Source organism: Phoxinus phoxinus (genome assembly GCF_949152265.1).
Source record: "Phoxinus phoxinus genome assembly, chromosome: 13".
In the NCBI taxonomy this organism is placed as follows: domain Eukaryota; kingdom Metazoa; phylum Chordata; class Actinopteri; order Cypriniformes; family Leuciscidae; genus Phoxinus; species Phoxinus phoxinus.
This window is the reverse complement of record NC_136888.1, coordinates 32,186,874-32,214,394: the sequence shown is the minus strand read 5'-3', so window position 1 is coordinate 32,214,394 and position 27,521 is coordinate 32,186,874. Positions and strand designations below refer to the sequence as shown.

General features: G+C 39.5%; 1 protein-coding gene across 1 annotated transcript in view; it reads left to right on the top strand.

The window, feature by feature from the left end:
- The window catches only part of LOC307008969 (leucine-rich repeat and fibronectin type-III domain-containing protein 2), a 150,218-nt gene that overhangs the window by 29,318 nt on the left and 93,379 nt on the right, over positions 1 to 27,521 (top strand). The window contains exon 2 of the mRNA XM_079632316.1: positions 10,938 to 11,075. The gene's annotated coding sequence lies outside the window, so the exon portion shown is untranslated. The remainder of the gene's footprint in view (positions 1 to 10,937; positions 11,076 to 27,521) is intronic.

Sequence of the window (27,521 nt, the reverse complement as noted above, 5' to 3'; positions counted from 1 at the left end):
CTATTGGGAAACATTTGATGTGAAAAATATCACCTTTTAAAAGTACAATAACAGCAACACCCGTTGTGTAAAATATTGCCGTTCTTGTTTTGTTCCGTTCAACTTTGTCACACCACTGTCTAGCATCCGCTCACCTCAAAGCGTCGCCCAGGAGACAGAGAATTCCGATATCGTATTTATTTTGACAGCATGTCACCTCATGTAAGTGTCTTTTTGTACAAGCTCTGTCATCCCACTTTCTCGTCAGCCACTGGGTTATTTTGTTAATTTGATGAAAATGTCACATTGATGGCATGGTTGAAAAGAGCTGACAGCTTTTTGCAACTTTTTGGTAAAGCAGAGAAAGTAACTATACAGATACTTTTTGCTTTCTGTAAATAATATTGTGCTATTTGAAACATGACAACACACTAGGGAACTTGAATTTTGTGTGTGAAATCAGTTTTGGGTTTGGAGTTTTGCGGAGTGCTGAGCTATGTCTTTGAGCTTTCTGAGCATATTGAGCATATTTTTCACAAATAATGATATTGTGTGGCTGAAAAGACTGTTTGTGAAGCTTTCATCCCAATACGACTGCTCTCTCTGGTCAATGCGAACACAGATTTGAATGTTCCGGTGTGGTTTTGTTAAAGGTTTAATAGACATGGGAGAATCATTGTCATAGGAATACGATCGCGTGGGTGTTTGAGATCGAATTGAGATCGTTTAACAATTAATTGGGCAACTCAAATATCCAATATGAACAACTGATGAATTTAAATGGATTCTCAGAATAAAAGTGAAAATGTTTTAGAGCTATATATTGGTGGTGTGTAGTTAAAGCTGGATTGTGACTTCTTCTTGAGTGTGTTAATGTGAGCCTAACGTGGTGCGATGTAAGTGCACATTGGTAATGTGTTGATGCGTTCTCACCTGTGTGTAAAGTCTGCCATCTGCTCCTTCTCTTGTCCGGATGACTTGAAGCTGTCTGATTATAAGTAAAGCTCGTCTTGACTTGCTGCCAGTGAGGGATGAAGTGAACATCAAAGCTTAAGCCAGACTGTGTCCAAGCAGGGCTTAGATCCGTCTCTCCATGCTTACGATTGCTCCAGGGTTCTTTGACTAATATGAGACTGTTTAGAAATGCAGAGCCCAGCCCACCACGCCGGAGGACACCCAGGGGCCCGACATGTCTGCGGGGGCACTAAGATGGTCATAATAAATGAGCTGAGCATTATTTCTGACACCAAGATCTTATGACAATATTTATACTACTGTCGCCCATTTTTATGATCTCATCTAGGGCCCCACCAAATACAATAGCAAAAAGAGAATCATAGATTGAATTACTCTAAATGTTGATTGGCCATTCGAAGCCATCATACATTAGCCAATATATGCACTTACTTGACTGTATATCAGTAGAATTATATATTAACAGAGTGAGGTGCTTGTCGACTGTTACGTCCCGTTCTTACTATCAAGGCATCACAAACAGAAGTGATAGTTCACTCATTAATAAAAAATTGCTTTTAATTTACTCACCTTCAGGCCATCCAAGATGTAGGTGACTTTTTTTTCTTCAGTAGAACAGTAAAGATGTTTAGTTGAAACCGTGGTCCTTGTAGAAGTAATTTGGGTAACGCTTTAGATTACAGCCAGGAAAGTACTGCGTAATTACAATGAAATTACAGTGTAACTTTCGGTAATTACAGTGTACCTATAAAGTACTTATGTGTAAGTATAGGGGAACAATATGTAAAGTCTTGGGAATAAAGGGGTAACAACCAGGAAAATACTGCGTAATTAAAACGTAATTACAGTGTACCTATAAAGTACGTACGTGTAAGTATATAGGTGAACAATGTAAAGTTTTGGAATAAAGGGGTAACAACCAGAAAAAAAAAAATGTTTAGGCAAATTATTTATACTGTAAGTATTTTAGAACTACGGGGTACTTATACTATAATACAATCTTACTTTTGGGAGCAATTTAGCGAGTAGGCTACATACACTGCACCTTTTTGTAATAATAGTGTATACAAATACATAAAGGCTTTTTTCAAATTACGGGGTAGCCTATATATCAGTGCATTTATAAAGTAGGCTAATTTGTTTTTATTGCAAAGGTGCACTGATTAAGTTGTTTCAAGGCAAGTAAAACTATTGCAACTTTTTTTTTTTTTTTTATGCCGGGGAAATATACTCTTGTTTCTTGTAGTTACAGGGTAAGTATGACATTGCGGGCCGTAAATTAAAGTGGTGCTTCTTACCCTCTTGTTTCATGTAGTTACAGGGTAAGTACAATAAAAACACATGTAAACACACAATCTGATATCACTTGGAAAACTTTATTTGAAAAACAACTTATTTTAAAACGGATTTACAACACTTTCTCTTGCTTGGTTTCCTCCTCCTCTTGTACCTCTTCTTCTTTTTATTTCTTTCCACTGATAAATCTTAAGAAGGAATCCGTCTCTTGCTATTCTGTATTATGTGTTAAAAGAAAATACAGTACAGAAATGTCCTCACCATTTACTCATCTTTTACCCTCATGTCATCCGAGATGTATATGAATTTCCTTCTTCAGATTAACACAAATTTTTTTTTTAGAAAAATATATAATCTCTGTGAATGCATAATGCAAGCCCATGTGTTCCTAAAAGTTGACATCAAACAGCACATACAGCAATAACTAAAGTAATCCATACGACCCCAATGGATGAATCAATGTCTTCTGAAGTGAGACAATAAGTGTTTGTAAGAAAAATACCAAATATTTAAACATTTTAAAGACTATCGCTTCCGTTCCGACCAACTGTCACTTGCGCGTGCATGAGAGGGTTGAGTTCACGCTTGACACGCGTGACGTAAGCGCGCCGAGAAACCGAATGTCGATTTTTTTTTATTTAATTTTTTTTTATTAATGCTCACAACAAAATACAAACAATAACACATAATAATAATGAAAAACAAACAATACAGAAGAACAGAGATGGCAGTTTTCGCGCGAGTTTCACATCTAACTCCCGCGAGAACGTAATGAACGCATGAAGCTTCACCAAACACGAAGCCAAGCCGACTCGCATGCACTCGCTTGCAAAGCTGGTGACAGTTGGTCGGTAGCGAAAAGATGAGTAAATTACGAGAACATTTCTGGGTGTACTGTATTTTCTTTTAATACATAATACAGAATAGCAAAAGACTCATTCTTAAGATTAGGCTAATCAGTGGAATGATAGAAAAAGAAGAAGAGGAACAAGAGGAGGAGGAGGAAGTAGGAAGCCATGCAAAAACGTATACTTTCTGTCAGGACTTTAGTATTTGAAATGAAAAGTTGATTTTAAAAAAGGAATAAAGAATAATAAGTGTAATATGTTGTAAATCTTTTTTGAAATAAGTTGTTTTTCAAATAAAGTTTTCCAAGTGATATCAGATTGTGTGTTTACATGTGTTTTTATTGTACTTACCCTGTAACTACAAGAAACAAGAGGGTAAGAAGCACCACTTTAATTTACGGCCCGCAATGTCATACTTACCCTGTAACTACAAGAAACAAGAGTATATTTCCCCAGCATTAAAAAAAAAAAAAAAGTTGCAATAGTTTTACTTGCCTTGAAACAACTTAATCAGTGCACCTTTGCAATAAAAACAAATTAGCCTACTTTATAAATGCACTGATATATAGGCTACCCCGTAATTTTAAAAAAGCCTTTATGTATCTGTATACACTATTATTACAAAAAGGTGCAGTGTATGTAGCCTACTCGCTAAATTGCTCCCAAAAGTAAGATTGTATTATAGTATAAGTACCCCGTAGTTCTAAAATACTTAATAATTTGCCTAAATAAATTTTTTTTTTCCTGGTTGTTACCCCTTTATTCCAAAACTTTACATTGTTCACCTATATACTTACACGTACGTACTTTATAGGTACACTGTAATTACCGAAAGTTACACTGTAATTTAGTTTTAATTACACAGTATTTTCCTGGTTGTTACCCCTTTATTCCCAAGACTTTACATATTGTTCCCCTATACTTACACATAAGTACTTTATAGGTACACTGTAATTACCGAAAGTTACACTGTAATTTCATTGTAATTACGCAGTACTTTCCGGGCTGTAATCTAAAGCGTTACCGTAATTTGTGTAATGCAAGTCAATGGCTACTGTTACTTTGGGAGTCAAAAAAACATAATAGGCAAAACAAAATGAATACCCCTGGCTCTTGGCGATAGATTATAATCCCATACTTGTAATACATTATAAGTTATAATACGTCATAATGTGACAGGAAGCTTTGATAAGCTTAAATAATGTTCAGTTTCTTGTGGTTTCGCTTCATAAGACCTCAATGTATCTCGTATCAATGTACACATTTGTTGACCCCATAGCGCTCAAATCACACAAAAAAACCATAAAAAAAATTGGTGCCTGAAGAAGCGTTGTCAGTTTATGTGAAATGCGATTGGCTCTCGTGTGTCTCATGACTCATGCATCATGCTAAAGTTTTATCTTTTTATCAGATTTATCTTTTGAATTGGAGGTGACTGAGATCACGGAGCTGGACCATTTGCAGTGATTCAAACTTTAAGTTTCATTCTGCTCCTCACATAAAGATATCGATGGCATGGCGTGGTTTGCAATCAAGTCATTATAATACTTTTTTTTTTGTGCAACAAATACCTGTGATTGTACTTTTATCTGCCTGATACATGTTTTATATTGAGTAGTGGTTAGGTTAAGCTATAGGTGGACAGAAACTCTATGAAAGTAGAAATATATATTAAAATTATTTCTACTTTTACAAATTCTCACAAATAATGAAGTGCATATTGATCTGATGCATATGGTTGGCAGTTCTTAGTTCACTGATATATCAACACCTAGGGGTATCTTCAGTATCTTAGTAGCGAGAATGGGTTGACTGAAAACAATCTTTAATTATGAACTAATGAACTATATTACATAAACTAGTGTGCACATAACGTATTACATAAGTTGCTCTTGATAAAGCATCTGCTAAATGAATACATGTAAAAAGTTGATTCTGATGATTATAAATTATACAGTTACATATTTATTGAACACATTAAACACTTTTGTATCATCTTGCTGTTTAGAATGTGTATTACAATACTTTTAACATGTTAAATGGGTTTTCTCTACTTAAGAACCTAAAAAAAAACTTTCCACACTTCACAGTGCATTGTGGCTCACAGGAGATGAGATCACTTCAAGTGTTTTAAATAAAACTGCAGACATTGCATTCGCAGTTCTGTTTTGCTAATTCCAACATCCTGTTACATCTTGTTAAACTCACATCAATTATAAATGTTTCTCGTAGTGCAGATTTCATTATTCAGAATGCATAATAAGAACTAGCAACATATTCTCACAAACTGTGTTGTCAATGTGAATTTGAGTGTACTCACCAACTCATGTGTCTCTACCTACATTTCTGCAAAACTCGTGGCAGTTTCCTCCTGAGATGAACACTAAAGGCAGTAAAATGCCAGCAACTTGTATTCCACATGAATGATTACAGATTATCAATTAATAGTGTTTTTCGTAGTTCTTTTCAGAATACTATGTGATGACCTCAAAACAGTGTTACCATAGCATATGATTTGTAAATGAATCAAATAACACCATATGTATGGCTTTTCTAACATAGACATGCTTTGGTTGCTCACCTGACCAGTCATGCTTAAAAAGAAAAAGGCTCAAAGACTTGTAGAAGTGCGCTAAAATGGATGGTTGGTTTAACAAATGGATTTTTTTCACCTTTTCTTTTGTTAACAATATTGGTTAGGTTTAAGGTATGCTAATGAGATGCGCAGCAGTTTGTGAGAGTCATTCAAAGCAGTGATGAAGGAAAAGTCTTCAGTGAATGATTGCTTAGTAATTAGTAGAATGTCTAAAGTGGACCATCAAATTAAAGTGTAACCAAAAACAGTCATATCATAAAGTCATAATGTTCAGCCTTAACTTATAAAACAATAAACCCTCCACACAGATGTTCCAGCCTGATCTCATTAGACAACTGGAGTAGTTTATTAGGTGGCGATTTCTTATGAATTTGCTCAGTGTTTCTTAGGAAAATCTTTGATTATTTGTTTTTATTTCATGTAAGATTGGAGGATCATAGGTTATTACCTTTAGCCCTAGTTGGCTGACATTAATGGCTGCCCCAACATAATTCTTATTGATTTGACATGATCAGCGGGTGAAAAGGTCACACAGTAAAGTAGTGAGGTGGAGCAAGAGTGAGATGTTGTACACATCATAGTGTGTGAGCCGTGTTGGGAAAGCTGCATTATTCTGTGTGCAGAGCATCTGTGTTCTCTCTGAAATAAATATAGTTTGTAAATATTATTTTTAAAAAGTGTGTATTTGAATTGTGCGGTTACAATGAATCTATAGAAATCACACAATATGTTAAATGAATGTGAGGTTTTTAAACATTTAATTAATATCATATATAAACACAACAAGGTCCACTGCATTCAATATTCTCTTGACCTCTTAGGGTTTGTAAGCATTTGAACATATTTGAAAAAGTTTTGCATATTAGAATTGGCCGGTCAAAATATTTACGTTGCACTGTACAATACCTATATACTAATGAGATGACTTTTGTAATACACATTTCCATATAATAGAGCATCTGTGTTTTTTCAAGCACGAAAAGCACACAGCACAATTCTGAAGACACATGAGAAACATCTCAGCTGGTGGCTATAGCAAACGAGACCAGGAAAAGCTGTTTCGCCAGTCATGTTGAACGGCAGATTCATTGGGGAATTGTTTGAATTATGGATTCTCAAGGAGTTCCCCATGCCTGAGACAACTGACAAATTGGGCCTTGACACTTGCTTTGTAGGGTTTTTGATTGCAGAGTCAATAATAAAATGAAAAGCAGCCAGTCTGCCTTATCCTGTGAGATTGTAATGGTGCTTATTAAACATTCCCTGAAGGGTGTGTGTTGTGGCAGATGTACAAGGTGTGTTGCTGAAGCATGTAATGTAAGAGAATTTCCCTCGGTGCGTTTCACAACTACTACGCCATTTGTGTAAGCATTGACAAGTGTTTTTATATCAGAGTGATTAGGTTTCTGAATTAATTATTGTGATTAGTCATTTTCCAAACATCACACAAGAGCTTACTTTCTAAGTGGTACCTTTTGCTTTTGTAGTTCGATCTGGCTCGGAGATAAAATGCCACAGTTGAGGTGCAATTTCAATCAGATTACAGATTATCCAGACCCGGTTCGAGAAATGAAATCTGTTAGAACTAATCCAACAATATAACTAATCAGCTTACTCTTTGCCTCGCTGCGTATGCAATATGGCATGCGGTAAATATGTTTTCAGTGAAAAAGAAAAGCAGGATGAAAGACAAAATAATTTCTAACCTCAAATATTATGGTATCTGAGTGCTTTTCTTCAAAATCCAATGTATCAAGCTCAAATAAGTGCCTAAATATTGCATTTTGTCGAAATGAACGAGTCAGTAGGTCACTATGGTAAAAAATGTACAGCAGTTGGCCTATCGTGAAGGCCATCACTGTGTTTGAAGCATCATATCATAAAATTAGATCTCTGGCCAAAAACTACTCCATCATCACTCATGAATATTTCAGACCCCCAACATAACTTGGCTGTTTGAAAATTTTATTTTACAAGTGTGTAAAATATGCCTCAGAAATCATCAATATTTATGCCGTTTCGTTTCCGCGTCTCAGTTATCTAAAATGATTCCCGGGTGTGGATGCTGTGTAGTATCACATCTCTGGGCAAAGATTTGCCGGCAACATTACTAATTACTATAATTAATTTTCTATGTTTGGCATCTGTGTATGTCACCTAATTAGCAGATGTGGTTCTATTCACTCATATTTCAATGCTTTGCCTTGTAAAAGAAAGGGTAAATTAGCTGTGCAATAAGGCTTTTTTGACCCTCTCATCCTTGAAAGGTAGTGACAACATATTTTCAAAGAACATATGCAAGATTGGTTCATTTTTTTTATCACAGTATCCAGCTTTCATCTGAAAGCTGTGAAGGTGATGACAGAATGTGTTTTGTGAACATATACTTTGAAATGACTGATGAAATGTGCTGTATTATATTGATAACTTCTTGGCCTTTCAATGCTGTGATGACGGTTTCATTCCTTCATTTATCACAGGATCTTGACTTCAGAGAGATGTGTGATGGAGAAACAATGAAGGGAAGAGACTGTTATTGTGAAGAATCACTATAACTGCTGGATCTGCACAAGAGCGCAACTTCAAATCATGTTAAAGTTCAATGCACTATATTTAATTGGCCATTATTAATAATGTCATATTGAGTCTGTAATGTATGTAGAATTAATTTGATGCAATATATATATTTTTAAAAGCTACACAGGCTTTTGAAAGTATACTTTATGTGTGTGGATGGCCTTTGTAATCTGCCACCACAGAAGATATGTTTTGACCAACATGACTTAATATATATACACACATGTAAATATTTTAAGAGTTTAAGAAGACCGACTTGATTGCATCCTTCGCTGTGCTTCATGGGAGTGGGCGGAGCTTGTGGTGACTGATTTATGGGAGTTTTCTGTGCAGCATCATGGTAATGTTGTTTTTCACCATGAATTCAGCTCCTAAAAAATATTATTTTAAAAATGAGTTATTTAATGCAGGCTGACGGCTTCAAAAGAAGCATATACCATGGATTCACAACCTCGTAGCTCACAGTAGGGCTTTAAAGTTTTACAAGTTATCATTAAAAATCAATTTCTCTGGACAAAATGAATGGAGTTTTTACTTCTAGAACCCGACTGCTGCACTCTATAACTATAAATTATGCATAATTACATGGAACTAAACATAAACCAAACCCTAATCCTGACCCTAATGCAGTTAGTTAATATTACTGTATTAAATGTATAATTACAGTGTATTACATAAGGATTCCTTAAAATAAAGTATAACCCAAATATCTTGCTCGTTGTTAATTAATGCATTAACCGATGTGTACTAATGGGACCTTATTGTTAAGTGTTACCAAATTATGATTTCAGCATGGAGAACAAAGTGAACACGTAAAAACAATCATTTAGACTGAATACATTATATCTAGAGATGAGAAGGTTATAGAAATGTGAGGTGGGCTCTTGGTCACCTATTGATTGTTCAGCAAAATTTTAGCAGCCATAAAGCAACATGCTAAAATCCAAACATCTTGGCAACAGCATGACAACACCCTGGCAACGACCTACAACAAGTTTTACACTTGCAAGCGCCACTCACATTTTCTTCAGATAATATCAAAGTGTAGTTTTGATAAGTAAACTGAGTCTTCACCTCACAGCAGAACACTGTAATTGTGTTTGACTTTCACCCCAATGATAGATTGCACACCGTCATAAAGCATAAATCATGTTTGCCTGCAGGTGTGTCGTTGATACTGCATCATGTGTTGATGAGGCACTTCAGTGTTGCCGTGTAATGTTTCATACGATAAAATCAATTCACAATATGTTGTATACAATAGTCACATCCATATGAAATGTTCCCTATGTTTATAATATATCTTTATAATATACGTTTTATAAGTGCAACGATGAGTAGTGTGGAAAGGGAACAGGAATAAATCATGTGATATTCTTGGCTTATCAGCGCAGCGGCATTTGATCGGAACATCAACATGTCATGGATAATACCAAAATAGAATGTGTTGCTTATGACATTTTGTCATGAGATACGGTGAGCAAGAACATCCACATCAATGAAACACGTGACAACACAGAACAGACTACAGCTTCAGATAGGTCTAAGTGACATTAATAACAGCAGTATTATCACAAACGTGTGAATCTCTAGCTGGAGAATTGTCCCTGAAAAGAAAGGCACTGGTAGGAAACTGCCTCTCTTTTTTTAAGACTTTTCTTGAACAAAAAAAATAATGTAAAAAATAATACTGTAGTGTGTGCTAAATGGCCCATGCTATGGAAAGACAGTTTTAACTTTTTTTTTTATATATATATATATATGTAAATTGTGATCTTTCTCTTAAAAATGTACTGTGGTGGTACCATGGTACAGGGCAAAATTTTATATTCCAAGGCACTGAATGATTAGCATATTCATATTCATATGCATTGGCATTGAACGATTACCATATTTATGTTCATTTGCATTTACATTGGACTCCAAGGAAAACCATGGCACTTCAAAGTCAAGGCACATTTATGTAGCATGTTATACTTGTTTAAAAGCAGCTACACAATAATAACCAGGACAATTAAAATGTTAATGTAAAATTAATCACTTATGAAAACAAATTGATTTTCAGCTGTAAAGCTGCTTTTCAGAAAATGGTAGTGACATTATTCAGCTCAATTTACTTCAATGACAGTTATTGAACTGAATTGGAACAATGTTGCAAAGTTCATTGATTATGAAACAAGTTCAATTTCAGCTTCGAGCAGCCTTAGCAGAAAACAATAGCCATGATTCAGCTCCGATCAGTTCAATGTTGATTTAATTCAGTTCAATAACCAAGTCGATGTTGCAAAGTTAGTGTCATTAACCAGCTCAATTCACTTTTGTTCTTCCATAAATGTCCCAAAAAATCATGCTAATATTCAAAAACCATGGACATTCTATGATCTAAATTCCACAGGTACAAATTGAAGCAGATGAATATTCTGCACACCAATTAAACGAAGATAATCTTGATAATGGATGCCATGAGGCCAGTGTTACTAACGGTGTGTTTTAGTGATTTTTGGTAGTGGTGCAAATGACCAGATAAGCATAGAAGCTGTCGACTTGGGCCAGTCTGCCTAGTGGTTTTAATCATGGACAAACTCAGCTAAAATTTAGTTTTTAGGATCTTGTACCACAGCTTTTGAAACACATGTTCAGATAAATGTACTTTCCCTGTCTTGCAGGTGAACGAGTGACCCAATGAAGTGGAATACTACTTTATCGGAGTGCTGGAAGAGAAGTCACCTTGCCCCAGTTCTCCGAGAGCACAGGGAGAGAGACAGACATCTCTGATTGTTTGTTGCCAGTAGGGAGACAGGAAGGTCAGTAAACAAACTAGACTGCATTTCTCCTGCCGCAGTGTGTCATTTTGCCTGATGTTCAACTCATGTCAGCACAGGAAGAGATGTTTGGAACCCGGCTTGATATATCAGCGTATCAGCGAGTGACTGCTGTCAGTGTAAACACTGCCATTTGAAATGCCAGGAAGGCAACCTCAATGAATACAGATTAAGATTTGAATTATTTTGATATTTGAGCAGAGCTGATGCAGGGTTAAAATCTACTTTTATACTATTCAGAACAAAACTGTTGAAGAATGATAAGTTGACTATTGACAAAATTCTTCAGAATACTGCGTAATAGGCTGCACAAGTAAACAATATTTAAAGGGGCTATGTGTAAGAATTTTCATGTATTAATCAACATTTTATTGGAAATGTTTTGTTACAAGCTGTTCACCCAAGACCTTCCCTAAATTGCTAGGTTGTCTATGAAAGCATGTAGACAGATTTTTATGAAGGACTCGGGACATTTTTGTCGGAAAAATCAAAAGAATGTGGCATTTACACGCACACCCGAGAGCCCCTCTTCTGTTCAATGACACATTATATGAATGCTTATACACTGTTCAGGATAATGTCGAAAGAGCTTCTGTACTGTAATGTCACTGTGTCATGCAATATAAAGAGATTTATTCAAACTGTAGTCTCGCATAGACAGATCTTTATAGTCTCAAATCAACATTATACAGTAATCAATCATAAAAGTGTAATTTTAATGCCATCATCTATCGACATGATGCCTGTGAATTGCACAGCTTGTGCAAACATCTCTATGATCAGATTCTTTCTTAACTGCTCTTTTCTGACCACTGTCATTTTTGTTGTTTATTTTGTTATTGAGAGGAAAGAAAACATTAATGCAATACAACATGATGAGGTGCTGTAATTTAGCAAAGGGGATGAAAATCCAGAAAATATTATTGCTGTTGTAAATGTCAATGTCTTGCATAAATGACCTTGACTTACAATTGTAATAAATAAATATGGTAATCGTCCAATGCCATGGCATATGAATATGCTAATGGTTCAGTGCCTTGGAATATATCAAACTGCCATCTAACACCTACCATGGTAGGTACCAACACAGTGCTTTTTTAAGGGCAAAATCATGATTTAGTAAATGCTAGACAATTAGAGGTAGACTTAATGGTCGATCCGGAGTATATATCCTGAGTGTATCTTTTCATAGCATGGCCCATTTATCACAGAACTCTATTATTTATTCATTAATTGTTTTATTACTCTTCATTTGTGTTCAAGGAATATTAGTTTTCAACACTCCCAAAGCTTCACAGTCCTGTACCTTTTCCAGGTTCGACAATTCTTTCAGTAACATTAAGCAGTTTTGATTTATTTGATGATTGCGTTATTTACGCATGCATCTGCTTACATATGCTATCGCTTGTTTCTGCTTCTTTTTCACTGTGTTTTGATCGGGAGATTCAGTACTCTTTCAGAAGATGTGTAATTGCGCCCCCTGCTACATAACAGTGAAAACACGGGAAGTGTTTTCCATCAATGGCGGGGAAAGAGTTAAAAGTACTGTATATTGCTGTAAAGGTATTACTTCTAAGCAAAGAACAAAAAAGAACTGTGCTGTGAGTATATTGGGGCTTTGAATCACACTCAGGCTCTTGTATGTTACAAGTTCACAAATATGTTGCTGGCTGCAGTTCACTTAACGACCACATGTGTCGCAAATAACAAGGGTTTCTGAATTCTACATATAACCCCTTTAAATTGAAATTACAATGCTAAATAGTGTGATTATTAAACCACACAAGGCAATTTCATTCAATTAATTTATCATCTACATATTGTCTACTGCTTGCAAAAAAAGAGGCAGCAGTCTGTTCTGCCATCCTGATATAATGCTTTTAGAGCAACTCACTATAGGTGCTTGCTTGACACAAACTCCATCTGGCATTGCTGCTAGTTTAGTTCAATTTATGTGGTGTGGATATAACATGCATTGTCAAATATTAACTCTATTTTCATACTCATATTATTCTATAAATTTGTTGTTGTTATATACAGTTTTATTGTATTAACAAAATATACCGGTATTTAAGTTGCCTCAGTTACAAAAAAAAAAAAGTATCAAATCATATTGTCCCTGTCATAACACCAAAAGGAGATTTGAGTCCACTTTCTGGTTCTGTTACAATGTGAAAGCAATGAGAACGTATTGGTTATGTATGTAACCCTAGTTCCCTGAAGAGGGAACAAGACTCTGCATCGAAACGCATTGGGAACGCCCCTCGTGATTGCGTCATTAAGCATGTTTTGAATCAGTCCAATGGCAAGAGTGCCTCGTTCCCTGCCTCGACAGGATATCTGCCCCCGTATTTAGATGTCCCAGGATAAAAATTGCCCTCCCTGGACCCACTGGAGGATCTGGTGAGCCAGCTTGTATTAGGGGCGTGATCACAGACCCACCTGATGATTTATGTAAGAGACCACCGATGTGTTGTCTGACCGAACAAGCACATGATGGCGCCTCACGGAAGTGTTTCAGAGCCTGGAACACAGCCAATATTTCTAGACAATTTATATGCCACGATAGATGATGGTCCTGCCACAGAGCTCGGGCTGGGTGAACACTCATGATCGCCCCCCAAACAATGAGGGAGGCATCCGTCGTTAGCGTGACGCGACGACAGGTAGCTCCCAATACGGGCTCTTGGGGCAGCAAACAAGGTTCTTTCCACATGACTAAGGCACGAAGGCATTGCTGCGAGACCTTGATCATGTGGAGCGGCTTTCCCCTCAGGGAGAACCCCTTGGACCAGAGCCACCACTGCAACGGTCTCATGTACAACAGGCCGCAAGGTATAATGTTGGATGCTGCTGCCATCAGACCTAACAGTTTCTAAAACTGTTTTACAGTGAGCGGCTGGCCTACTGTAGCTTCACTTGTTTCATGGCTGAGAGAATCGAAGCTATACGATCAGGAGACACATCAACCAATCGTCGATATGGTTCAGTATACGAATGCCCTGGAGTCGCAGCAGAGCCAGAGCTGCATCCAAACACTTCGTGAACGTGCGGGGGGACAAGGCTAGGCCGAACGGAAGAACACGATATTGGTAAGCTTCGCCCCCGAAAGCAAAACAAAAGTTCTGGCTAGTAGCAACTACTGACAGACAAAAACACTTTTCAGACAAAGATTCACACAGAGCACTTGCTGAAGGCACAGAAGCTAGCGCTGTTGTGATTCAGGGGTGCTTCATAGTTTCCTGGTCGATCGCCACCCGCCTATGACATTCCGTCTCGCTATTGGACTGATTCCGTACGTGCTTCATGACGCAATCACGCAGGGGCATTCCCGCAGCGTTTCGACACAGTTTGAGCTCCCCTGAAAGGGAACTATGTTATTTTTTTTCTGCACTTTTCTTTGGGGTCTGCTGAAAGAGGTTTGTGCTTTGTTCTTTTGGGCAAACATGATGCAATTTGGAGACAAAACACATCGCTTGCAAGTTTGTAGTTTTTGCACACCCTTTTGAACATGAGAGTTCCTGTTTCAGTGTAATTTCATGTTCTTTTACCCTTGATATCTTGGCAGCAGCAATATGAGATGTTTTATGTCCAAAAAAATTTAATCACAGTATTTGTCAAAATAATTATTTAAATGATGACTAAATGTCTTGCATAAATGACCTTGACCTACAACAGTAGGGGAAAACATTATAAAAAAGAATAAAAATAAAAATAAAGGATAAAAATGCACCGACTGACAAATTTATTTCAGTAGACTATTATTAAATTGGTTACAGCTTTGATCATATTAGTTCCAATAATGGTTTAAAAGCAGCTATTATCTGGTAAGACAATTTATTTGATCAATATGTGGAAGACCCTGTATATTAAAGACAAGTCCATTCTCAAAATCAAACATTGCTACTATACCAGTACACCATCAGTCATTTTGCAACAGACTGATTTATTCGGTGGATTGGTTAACAAGACAGTGTTAAGTGCATATTGTGTAAAGTCACGGCACTTCTTATTTCATATTTAAAAATAATGTATGTTGTGACATCTATATTCCACAATCCACATTTCAATATGGCTGGCCACAAGTTCTTTAAAACAAAAACAAATCATACTTTGCCATTCAACTCATAGTCAGTTTGTGACATATTGGTGTATTGTTTGGATTAGTGGTTTTCAGATTAGCTCGTATCCCTTATGCTGGGTACTTGGTACGATTTTGGGCTGTCCTGGACAAAAGATGACCAATCTGTGGTCGTGGCTCCTAAACGGTGGTCCTACGTTGTACAGTAAGAGAGGTTCTTGCAACCAAGGATAGCCTGCAAATCATTTTCTGACAGTGTCAGAAATTCAGCATGATCATCTCACTGTGTGTTTGCTGCTTCAATCTACTTCTACTACCTATGATTCAATACATGTCGTACCCAAGATTATTAGATCCATGTCGTACAGTGTGATTTGTAATGATCTTATATGATTGTCTGTAGCATGCTTTAGTGACACCTGATTCAGATCATCAGCTCATTAGGAGAGAACTAAACTGAACTGAACTGAACTAAAGGTGAGTCTCAATCAGCTCCTTAGCTCACTAGCTTGATAATCAGTGTGTCGTGTACATGAATCCGGGCACTGGTAAGGACTCTGGCTCACTGCACATTGGGCTGTTGTGATTACTCAATTTCCGGCAACATGACTATGTACAACTTCTACGTAGTATGTGCTTGCAGTGCGTTGTGGCATTTTTTTTTCAGGAAGTGAATGTTCCAGTGCACTTGAAGGATTTTTCAATTGAAACAGCCCTTAAAATGGCCGACTCTTTGATCAGTGCCCTGACTACTGAATTACGGAGCTGATTGAGACGTACCCTCAGGCCCTGTTTACACCTGGTATCGGTATCAAGTTGCGTTTTGGTCTGATCACATGTGGACGACGCTAAATACAGGTGTAAAAAGGGCCTAAAATGTTTTGAGCTAGTCCACTTTCGACCACTTCCAGAGGTAGTTGAAAACGCATCATGTTGTCAAATGTGTTTATACAGCCACAAAAGACTGTGTATCCTCTGTCTACTGACCTGATGTGGTAAACATTATGGGAAGCACACTTGACAGATGGGATTTAAACTTTGTTGGCTATACACGGGTTTCTGTGCAACGTCATCACATAGATGCGCGCGCATCTAAGAGGCAGAAAGCAACAGTCTTTACGGCTATATCTAGCAGAAGCAGAGATAACGCGGAGCTGTAGTGCTGTAAACTAACCTAAATGCATAGGGTATGTCATGTTTTTATGATCCGCAAACTTAGTTGGACAATTCCATACTAGTCAACTAACTAACGTTTTACATAATGTTATATTAATATGCAAATGAAACACAAGCAAACAGATTCAACTCTGAAATTGCAGTTTATTATTGAGTCAACAAGAATTTACAAACAATGCGAAATCTACGTTAATTACAATGTTCTTTTACAGAACTCGGCATAAAATATAGCGGTATTGCCTCTTGGATGCGCGCGCATCCGGTATTGTTTGTATACAAGAAACCTGTGTATAGACTCAAGGTTGTTTTAAAAAGACGAAAAAAGCACCAAGCGCAATGTTCTCTCACCATTCCTGATTTATAACGCCGCGTTCGGCTGGTCTTGCGGCTGTCAGAACAGAAACAAAAGCTACTGCTCTCCGTATGTATTTCCGTTGTCTCTGGTCGTGTTCATATGTAAATTGCGTGAGCTCATTTTAGCCATTAGATCGAAACATCTGAAAAATCCCATACTTTTATCCGCCCATATACCCTCCCCTCGAAGAAATCAGGACGGAAGTGGTTGAAAGTGGACAAAAGAGACGGATTAAAACACCAGGTGTAAACGGTATGTGTCTCCCTCGTCTACTTGTGATCCGATCGATCCAAAATACATCTTAACACCAGTGTGTCATATGTGTCATAAATGATAAACATACAAAAATGATTTTCACTGGTTTAGATATCATTTTTGTTGTTTAACAGTTATTTCTTTTTAGTTCCAGATGTGATGTTAGTGTCCAGATGTTTTATTGTGATGGTATTAGGTATTGCTTTACTGGAAACTCCAGGAACGGGTTTTAAAACATTGTACTATTGCAGTGGTGATTGCAGCTGGTTCTTGTAGAATAAAGACGACAGAAAGCAGTGGGCTTTAATTGCCTCCCAACAGATTGCTGGCTCACAGAGAAAGCGGGTTAATTGTGTGGGCTGGAAAAGCCATTTCATGACCTTTATCAAGCATTACCAAACACAACATTTCTGAAGCTTTAATGTTTACAGGTTTGCCTCCTAGTGCGCATGAAATGAGTTGGCTAGCTTCCAAAATAAAAAGGCCACTCCTTCTATATAACATTAATTTGTAAACAAAGTGACACACAGGACATTATAAAAATGGTTGATGCATATACGGTCAGGTTTAATATTTATTATACAGCAGCAGCCATATAATACAGTTAGTTGGGCTTGCTTACTCAAATATTACTAATACTACTGGTCATTTACACAAGCCATCCCACACTAGCAAATATGGGACTCAGGATACATTTCTACAGAACTACAAAAACGTATACATTTCACTGTCTCCAGCTGAGTTGACCACTAGCTTTTTTTCTTTTTTTACTCACATTATGATTACAGGGGCAGAATATCTATTAATAAATACTTATTTTCACATGGTACCTTGTACAGTACTATGTCATTACCTCAACACACGTTTAACACAGGTCATGATTTGTAAACTAATGCATTTTGACATTTGCATTATATAACCAGCTCCATATGCATCACTTTTATGATGTCGTAAACCTGCTTGCCATGCGTATTAAATGTGCTCAGTAGCTCACCTGGTACAGAATTGCACTTGTGACATGCCACAAAAGAGCTAAAAGCCTCATATAAGGAAGATAAAATGGCATGGTTGCTTCAGCAAATGTGTTTTTCATCTCTCGTCTGCTTTTGCTCAAACTATCGGTTAGGTTCAGGGTATAGGGCTTAGTATTGGGTGTTAATTTCAAATGCGATTGAGCATTTAGCTTTCAGCACATTCACCAGGAATTTTATTTCCAAACTGCCCAGATACTGTACGTGCATTGACCAATTTGATGAAATGTTTAACAAAATGTGTTTAACTATTTTGGAGAAAATAATAAAAATAAAAACAATCAAGTTAGGCAGAAACGTAACTGCAATCACGTATTTAAAGTGAGCCTGGGTTGGATTTTCACCTACCAGATGATAAAATGATGAAATAGACGCAAATGTGAAAACAGTCTTAAAAGTCATGAAACCGCATATCAAATTACAACACATTTTAAGACACATTTAAAGAAAAAATAACACACTATTACATTATTAAAGGGGACCTATTACACTCCATCTGACAGCCAGATTTCTGTGTGTGGTGCTTCAGATGTGTGCGATCAGAAACCCTTATATCAGAATTTAGACTGAAATGGCTTTAAAACACATGCAGATTTTAAAGGGCACCTATTATGGAATTTAGAAATTTACCTTTTATGTAGTGTGTAACATAGATCTAAGTGAACAAAAACACCCTGCAAAGTTTGAAATATGAAAGTGCACCGTATATAAAGTTATTGTCTTTCAAAAGTAAGAGTCGTTATGAATCGTTAGAAGACCGAAGCTTTTTCTCTGACTAGATGACGTCAACTTGTCAAGTTATTTGAATACGATACGCCCACTTATTGCGCTCCAAGGCCAGGGAAAATATCATGGCGACGAGACGCTGTGTTCTGAAGTGCGGCTCAAAAGCAAACTTTTTTCATCTGCCCAAGGAGGAGCATTTGAAGACTAAGTGGCTACAATTCATCTATACAACTATATCACAGAAGTATAGTCCGAGCCTTGTGCTTTGTTCGCGCCATTTTGAAGACGATTGCTTTTTAAATGCACTCAAACTTGGATTCGCGAGCCGGCTGATATTGAAGGAAGGTTCAGTTCCAAGTGTATTTGCATCATCTTCCTCCTCCGTATCACAACCTGTAAGTGTTATTAATAATTGTTGCTTTTATGTTTTTCTGTAGCATGCTTAATAATTATTTTGTTTGTTGTGTAAGCACCGTTTAGCTTCTAGGTCTTCAATGACAATTGTATTGAGATATGTGAAGTGTTTGTCGTTGTTTTCGGAGTTGTCTTAAAGAATAGAGTAATACCTCGTAGTAACGTAACTGCATTTTTTTTTTTTGTAAAAACGTTATTTTTATGCATCGGGCTAATGCAAACAAAGACTGATTGTGCTTTTACAATATGAACTCTGGGCTATGCTCGCTAACATAACATTAAATTATTTATCTTATTTTTAGTTTTTTACTACAAACTACACAGCAGTGGACTATAATCATTATTATAACACAATTTAATTGATAAAAGCATAATTGTACTCCGTGTTAAACAATAAGTATTATCTCTGTAAACACTGCTGGGTCATCTGACCAATCGCAGATTAGCGTCGCGCAAAGGAGGGGTTTGGAAAAATGAGTCGTTGAACGAATCATTTGGGAGTCGGTGAGCAAATCAGGTAAAAATAAATGCATATTATACGACAACAAAAGTGTTTTTTGACATTGCATGCATGTAAAACTGTTGTTGGGGACTCCCTAAACAACATTAGGAACATTTTAAATGTCATAATAGGTGCCCTTTAAACTTCCAATGTCAAGTGAGTGGGACTGCGATATTGGAGATGATAATCAAAACCAAACAGATGTTTTCGTTTTTTGAAAGACTATCTGAGGCATGAGCTGTAAAGGCTCCGCCCACTTCTGGAAAGTGGGATGGGGAGCAGAAGCTCATTTGGATTTAAAGATACATTCACGGAAACAACAAAATGTCCCTTTACAACATGGTATAATAAATTATCTGTGGGGTATTGTAAGCTGAAACTTCAGACACATCACGGGAACACCTGATACTTATATTACGTCTTGTAAAAAGTGGCATAATTGGTTTTTGATTGGCTTTAATTTATTAAATGCATGTCTTAAAAGGTTTAAGCGAAAACTTGGTAATTTTCAGTTTCAAAAAGTCAAATGTCATTTGTGTTATGCTATTTTCTAAATGTGCTATTTTTGATAATCAACTGTGTTTTGTTCACATTTATATGCAACAAGACTTTCGAATAACTGCTTAGTACTTGCCACTACTCTAAACCCAATAACAGCAACAATTAGCGATGTGGTTTTCTTCAAAAGTGTAAAATGATTAGCAATGTTGTAAAATCAATGATATAATACCTTACCAAGAACTATTTCAATTGCATCCGACATGTTAAAATATGACTGCTGTAAAGTACACCAAAATGATGGCTGATTGTCAGCCGTCAGCTTAGCCAAAGCCCCTCAGGACACTGTATAAATGTTTAGCACTTCAGGTAAACCATTAGCTGGTGACCTGCCAGTAAACTGCCTACGTACCACATGCTGTCTGCTGACAGTCAGCCAGTATGTCAGTGTACTCCGAGGGTGGAAGTCTGTCCACCACCTGACCACTGTCTCTCGACCATCTGGCTCTGCTCGCTCTCTTGAGACGGGATTAAGTGCACTCGCCTGTCACACAAATGACAACAGCTCCACTGCAAACTCCAAGAAACGAGTGTGAAAAACTGCTTCGTTAGAGTGCTAAGAGTGATGTTGTGTGTGCTTTCTCCCACATACTGAGTCCTTGAGCTTTTCACACAAGTAGCAATCTCCCTTGAGTGTCATTGCTTTTGCCATTTCTATCCTTTGCCTCATGCGTAAGTTGAGCACATTGTGTTTGTATCAGCATGTTTTAGTAAAGTTAAATACTTGCATTCATAAATTTTAGTTAGACAGATGATATTACACCTTATTGCAACTGTGTTGCTACGGTATATTAATGTGCTACAATGATGCAATTCCCTGAGACTAATTGCAAATGCACATTTTTATGGGTGTAGAAATAATCTTACTCTTGCTCTTTTCTTTTTTAAATATTGGCAGAAAATTTGGCATACATTTATGTTTCAGTTCTCATTTCTTAAAAGACAAAATCACAAAAGAGTGTGCAAGACTGAATTATATGAAATTTTAAAATATGGTGTGATAACAAGGGAAAACATTTTCTAGATCTTGTCCATTTTGTCCTTCCAGCTGTGCCAAGTTTGAGTTTAAAAACATCAAATTAGCAAGACAAAATTAACAACTCTTTTATCTATGATTAAGAAATTAAAGAATGTGCTTACAGTCAATATTCATATTTTTCCTGGAATGCATCCTTTGATTTTTTGTTTTTTTAACCCTGAAATTATTATTTTAAAAATGGGCAGCACTTCCTACAGCACACAAAACCTTCCCATTTTCTCTTAAGAATGCAAAAAAAAAAAAAAAAAAGATCCATAAATATAATATTATAAAGGATTTTTCTTAAAAAAAAAAGCCAAAACAACAATACAGTAGCTAAATTATATCTTGAATTTCATCTTATAATCATTGCCTGAGTTACAAAGAACATTATTGGAATTTCTTTAAATTCAGAAAATGAGTAGCAGGTTATTCTACAATGTTAAAATAGTAATAACACAAGATAAATGATCCAGTATTCAGTAACTGAGTCTAATGCAATCTTTACAAAGGCAGCACTGAATCTGAAGTGGAATACTATGAAAACCATGACTTTTTTATCATGACACAGATGTGTTCACCTGAATCAGAATCACAGGAGAGAACTGTACACACTGGATTATTGATGATGACATCCAGCAAAAAACAAGATACACACTAAAGCTTATTAGAGTATTGTGGCATTGGCTTAGAAACATATAAACGTCAAACGCTTTTGAAATCAAGTGAGATTTAAGTCATCCATCAGAAGTTTGCCAGCGTATAGTGTTAAACCAGTCACTTATTAGAAAGCCGAATGTTTTTGAACAGGGTTTTAATTGTCATAGAAACGACAATGTCTGTATCATTAACACATAACCAATGGCTCAACAATGTTCAATTTCACCTTAACTTTGCTGTTTAAATGTGTATCTACTATAAAATAGTATATCCTTAAATATGAAATTCATTAATAAATAATAAAGACATTCTCAGAAAAAGCAGCATCCTGTTTTTTGGTGTGTTTGTTCTCTAAAAAACGTCTCAGGTTACTATTGTAACCCTAGTTCCCTGAGAAGGGAACGAGACGATGCGTCGATGACGCTTTGGGAACGCTTGCGTGATTACGTCTGAGCACGTATGTCAACTAGTCCAATGGAAAGAATGAGCGTCACGGGCGGGTGACGTCATGACCAGGAAGAGATATAAGCACATCCGGTGCGTTACTCGCGTTAGCTTGAAAGAGTCGAAGCAAAGTCGATCGCAGGGATGCAGGAAGTATGGCAGGGCGACGCATCGTCTCGTTCCCTTCTCAGGGAACTAGGGTTACAATAGTAACCTGAGACGTTCCCTTTCGAGGGAACTCGCGATGCGTCGATGACGCTTTGGGAACGAGAATACCCAATACGCCGTACTTACAAAATGCCAGCAGACAAAACTGTCGGCAAACTAAGATAAAAGCACCTGGGACCCTGGGGCAGCGTCCAGGTCCAGGCTATAAAACCTCACAAATGTGAGCGGTGAGGACCAGCCTGCCGCATCACAAACCTCCTGAAGGGAAACCCCCGATAATAAGGCTTTAGAGGCCGCCATACTCCTAGTCGAATGAGCTCTGACCACCAGAGGACATGGCTGGCCAGAGGACTCATAAGCAAGAGAAATAGCCTCGACTATCCACTTGCTAATTGTCTGTTTAGAAGCTGGAAGACCCTTCTTAGGTGATCCAAAGCAGACAAATAACTGATCTGATCTTCTCCACGGGGCAGCCCTGTGGACATAAGTGTCCAGTGCTCGCACTGGGCACAAGAGATTCAGTTTTTCCTGGTCCGAAGAGGCAAACGGAGGAGGATAGAACGCCTGCAGTACAATAGGCCTCGGAATATTGGTTGGCATCTTAGGTACATATCCCTGTTTAGGGTAAAGGAATGCCTTGACCATCCCAGGAGCAAACTCGAGACAGGTGGGAGAAACCGAAAGGGCCTGAAGGTCTCCGACTCTTTTTAGGGACGAAATAGCCAGAAGAAAGATGGTCTTGAATGTCAGAAATTTCTCTGAAACCGACTCAAGGGGTTCGAAGGGAGCCCCTGAAAGGCCTTCCAAAACTATTGCCAAATCCCAAGCCGGCACCCTAGTACGTGTTGCAGGCCTCAGCCTCAAGGTGCCACGAAGGAAACGAATAATCAGGGGGTCTCGACCCAAAGATGTATTACCCACCGGGGCGTGGAAAGCCGCAATGGCCGCCACGTAGACCTTTAAGGTAGATGGACATAAACCTGATGAAAAGCGATCCTGGAGAAATTCAAGTACTGTGTTAACTGAACAGTTGACTGGATCCCGCTGATGCTGGTGACACCAAGAAGTGAAAACTTTCCACTTAAGTGCATACAATTTCCTCGTGGCTGGAGCTCTGGAGCTAAGAATGGTCTCCACAACCTCAGTTGAAAGACCACTCTCTATAAGTTGGGCCCCCTCAGAGGCCAAACCCATAAATTCCAAATCTCTGGTCGGGGGTGATATATTGTGCCCCCTGCCTGAGACAGAAGGTCCCTCCTGATAGGAATCTCCAAGGGAGGGCCATCGAGGAGACGAATAAGGTCCGCAAACCAAATCCGACTCGGTCAGCGTGGTGCTACCAGAAGTAGACTTATTCCGTCCTGGCGGACTCTCTCCAGAACTCCTGGGAGCAGAACAACAGGGGGAAAGGCGTACAGACGTAGCCTCGGCCACGCCTGTACCATAGCGTCCAGCCCCAGAGGGGCTGGATGAGTGAGGGAGAACCATAGTGGACAGTGCGTCGTGTACTGAGACGCAAACAGATCCACTTCCGCTTGGCCGAAAAATTCCCATATCTGCTCCACCGCCTCGGGGTGGAGTCTCCAATCCCCTGGCCTCAGCACCTGCCTCGACAGGATGTCTGCTCCGATATTCTGGCACCCAGGGATATACACTGCCCTCAGAGAGAGTATCTTCCCCAGGGACCACAGGAGAATCTGGTGCGCCAGTTTGCAGAGTGGACGCGAACGCAGACCCCCCTGACGATTTACATAAGAGACCACCGATGTATTGTCTGTACGGACGAGCACATGATGGCCCCTCAGGTCTGGAAGGAAATATTTCAACGCATTGAAGACAGCCATCATCTCCAGGCAATTTATGTGCCAAGAGAGATGATGACTCCTCCACAGACCCTGAGCTGAGCGGCCTTCCATTACCGCTCCCCAGCCGGTGAGGGAAGCATCTGTCGAGATCGCAACTCGATGGCAAAGAGCTCCCAGCACCGGACCCTGGGATAGGAACCAGTGTTTCCTCCATATGACCAAGGCACGGAGGCACCGCCGTGTGATCTTGATCATCCGAAGTGGGTTTCCCCTCGGGGAGAACCCCCTGGTTCTGAGCCACCACTGCAAGGGTCTCATGTACAGCAGGCCAAAGGGTATCACATTGGACGCCGCTGCCAAGAGACCCAACAGTCTCTCGAACTGTTTCACAGTGCGTGACTGGCCTAGCTTCAACCCTTTCGTGGCTACGAGGATAGCAGTTACACGAACGGGCGATAGTGTGGCCCGCATCGTGACTGAATCCCATACCACACCAAGGAAAGTGGTTCTCTGTAATGGAGACAGCACACTTTTCTTGGTATTGAGTCTCAACCCCAATTTTTTCATGTGAGCGAGAACGACATCTCGATGCCGAACCGCTAACTGTTCCGATTCCGCCAGAATCAACCAGTCGTCGATATAATTCAGAATGCGTATGCCCTGCAACCTGAGCGGGCCCAGAGCTGCATCTACGCATTTCGTGAACGTGCGGGGTGATAGAGCTAGACCGAATGGAAGCACCCGATATTGGTATTCTTTGCCCCTGAAAGAAAACCTCAGGAACTTCCTGTGTTGAGGGAGGATGGAGACATGGAAGTAAGCGTCCTTTAAATCTATCGTGACGAACCAGTCCTCGGATCTGATTTGCGTCACGATCTGCTTGAGAGTGAGCATCTTGAATTTGAGTTTCATGACTGCACGATTCAACAAACGAAGATCTAAAATGGGACGCAACCCCCCATCCTTTTTTGGAACGATAAAGTAGCGGCTGTAAAACCCCGATTCTATGTCGGGCGAGTACACCTGCTCTATAGCTCCCTTCGCTAACAGAGACTCTACTTCTTGCTCCATTACCAGAGCCTGCTCGGGATGTACTAGCGTGAGTAACACCCCGTTGTAACGAGGTGGAGGAGGACAAAACTGGATTCTGTAACCTTTCTCTATTATCTGCAGGACCCAAGGAGATATATTCGGCAGATTCTTCCACTCTGTCAGAAAATCTACTAAGGGTACCAGTCTCTCGAGACTGGCCTCTGGTATTACTGGAACAGCCACTTCGGTGACCTGAAGCATACTGGCAGGAAACAACCGAACTGACTGTTTTTGAACCCCCCTCAGAGGGAGCGAGTCCGACGCAATGTCGAGTTGACACTGAGTCAAGAGCTCGCTGGAGACCGCTGCGCCCCGAGGCACCAAGGGTGGCGGGGTTGGCAGAACGGTCCCCTGTGGACCCCGAGGTGGAACGGGCACCGTATAATGAGGTGAACACCGCTCCACCCCGGGTGGGGCTGTCCTCAACGGTCTGACGCCCGTGGCGTCAGGACCTCTTTTGAGCCGAAGCCTTCTTCGCCATAAGAACGGTCCTCAGATCCGGCTTAGACTTAGACGACTTCGGCTGAGAGTGTTGGCTCGGCCCCCAAGATTTATTAGGAGGAGCACGAGACGCAACACTCACTTTTTGTTGCACACGGTGCGAGGAGCTTGGCTGGGGATGCTCACGCCCAGCATCCCCAGGGGGATGGACTCGGCGAGGGAGGAATTTTTTAAAAGCCTCTGACTGTTTCTTCGTTTCTTGAAACCTATCAACCACAGCGTTCACCGAGTCACCGAAAAGACCAGAGGGAGACATTGGGGCATCTAACAGAAATGCACGATCTTTATCTTTTAAATCGGCTAAATTCAACCAAAGATGTCTCTCAGTAGCTACGAGGGCTGCCATAGACCGCCCAATAGCACGAGCGGTCTCCTTCGTAGCCCTGAGAGAAAGATCTGTAGCCCGACGAAGTTCTCGAATATCGTCAGCACTAACCCCCTCACTCTTATCAATATCCCCCAACAGATCTGCCTGGTAGGCTTGGAGCACTGCCATCGTGTGCAGACAGGCTCCAGCTTGACCTGCTGCCGTATATGCCTTGCCCACTAAGTTCGATGTCGTTTTTAACGGCTTATTGGGCAACACGGGAGCCTTCAGGGACGATGCTGATCCAGGAGACAGATAGCTCGCAAGCGTCTGTTCCGCTGGGGGCATCGACCCATAACCATGTTCCTTCAGTCCCTTAATCTCAGAGTATGTTTTAACATGGGGACTAAAAAGACGAGATGAATATGGTTTATCCCATGATCTACTTAGCTCACTATGAAGATCAGGAAAAAATGGAAGGGCCCGTGATGGAGATGATATATCTGAAGATAAAAATCGCTCGTCTAACTTGCTCTTAGGACGAGTATCTTTTTTCTCTGCTGGCCAGTCAATATTCAATTTATCTACAGCACGAGATATAACATCCACTAACTCCTCATATGCGGGGGAAATAGATGGCGAATCCTCCCCCCTACGTGTGCTTAATGTGTCACTTTGTTCAATGCTCAGTACTTCTACCTCCTCAGAACTAGAGCACTGAAGCATTGGGCTCGCTTCCCGGGCGGAAGAAGCCGCTGGGCGGGCTTCCGACACCGGCAAGCGAGCGATGGATCCCCCGGGTAAAGGCGGAGATAAGGCAGAGCCCGTCTCCAACCCCGCCGAGAGATCCATTTGCGAACCCCAGGTGTGCTTTCTCCGTGCTGCCTCGGCAGCAGCAGGTCCAGCGCCCTGAGGTTCGCGAGCTTGTCCATCATCCTCAAATGTGGACAAGCGAGAGCGGAGCATGCGGAGCGGGAGACGCTCACAATGCAAACAGTCAGCCCCCTCGAAGGCTGACATAGCATGCTCCACTCCCAAACAAACTACACAAAGCTCATGAGTATCCCCACCCGTAAGAAAACGAGGGCAGGGAGAAGCACAAGACTTGAATAGCTGTTTCGCCATGATATATATATAAAGTGACAGACAACAGTAAATAATACAGACAGTTTTGACATAGAGCGCTTTGCTGAGACACGAAAGCTAACGCGAGTAACGCACCGGATGTGCTTATATCTCTTCCTGGTCATGACGTCTCCCGCCCGTGACGCTCATTCTTTCCATTGGACTAGTTGACATACGTGCTCAGACGTAATCACGCAAGCGTTCCCAAAG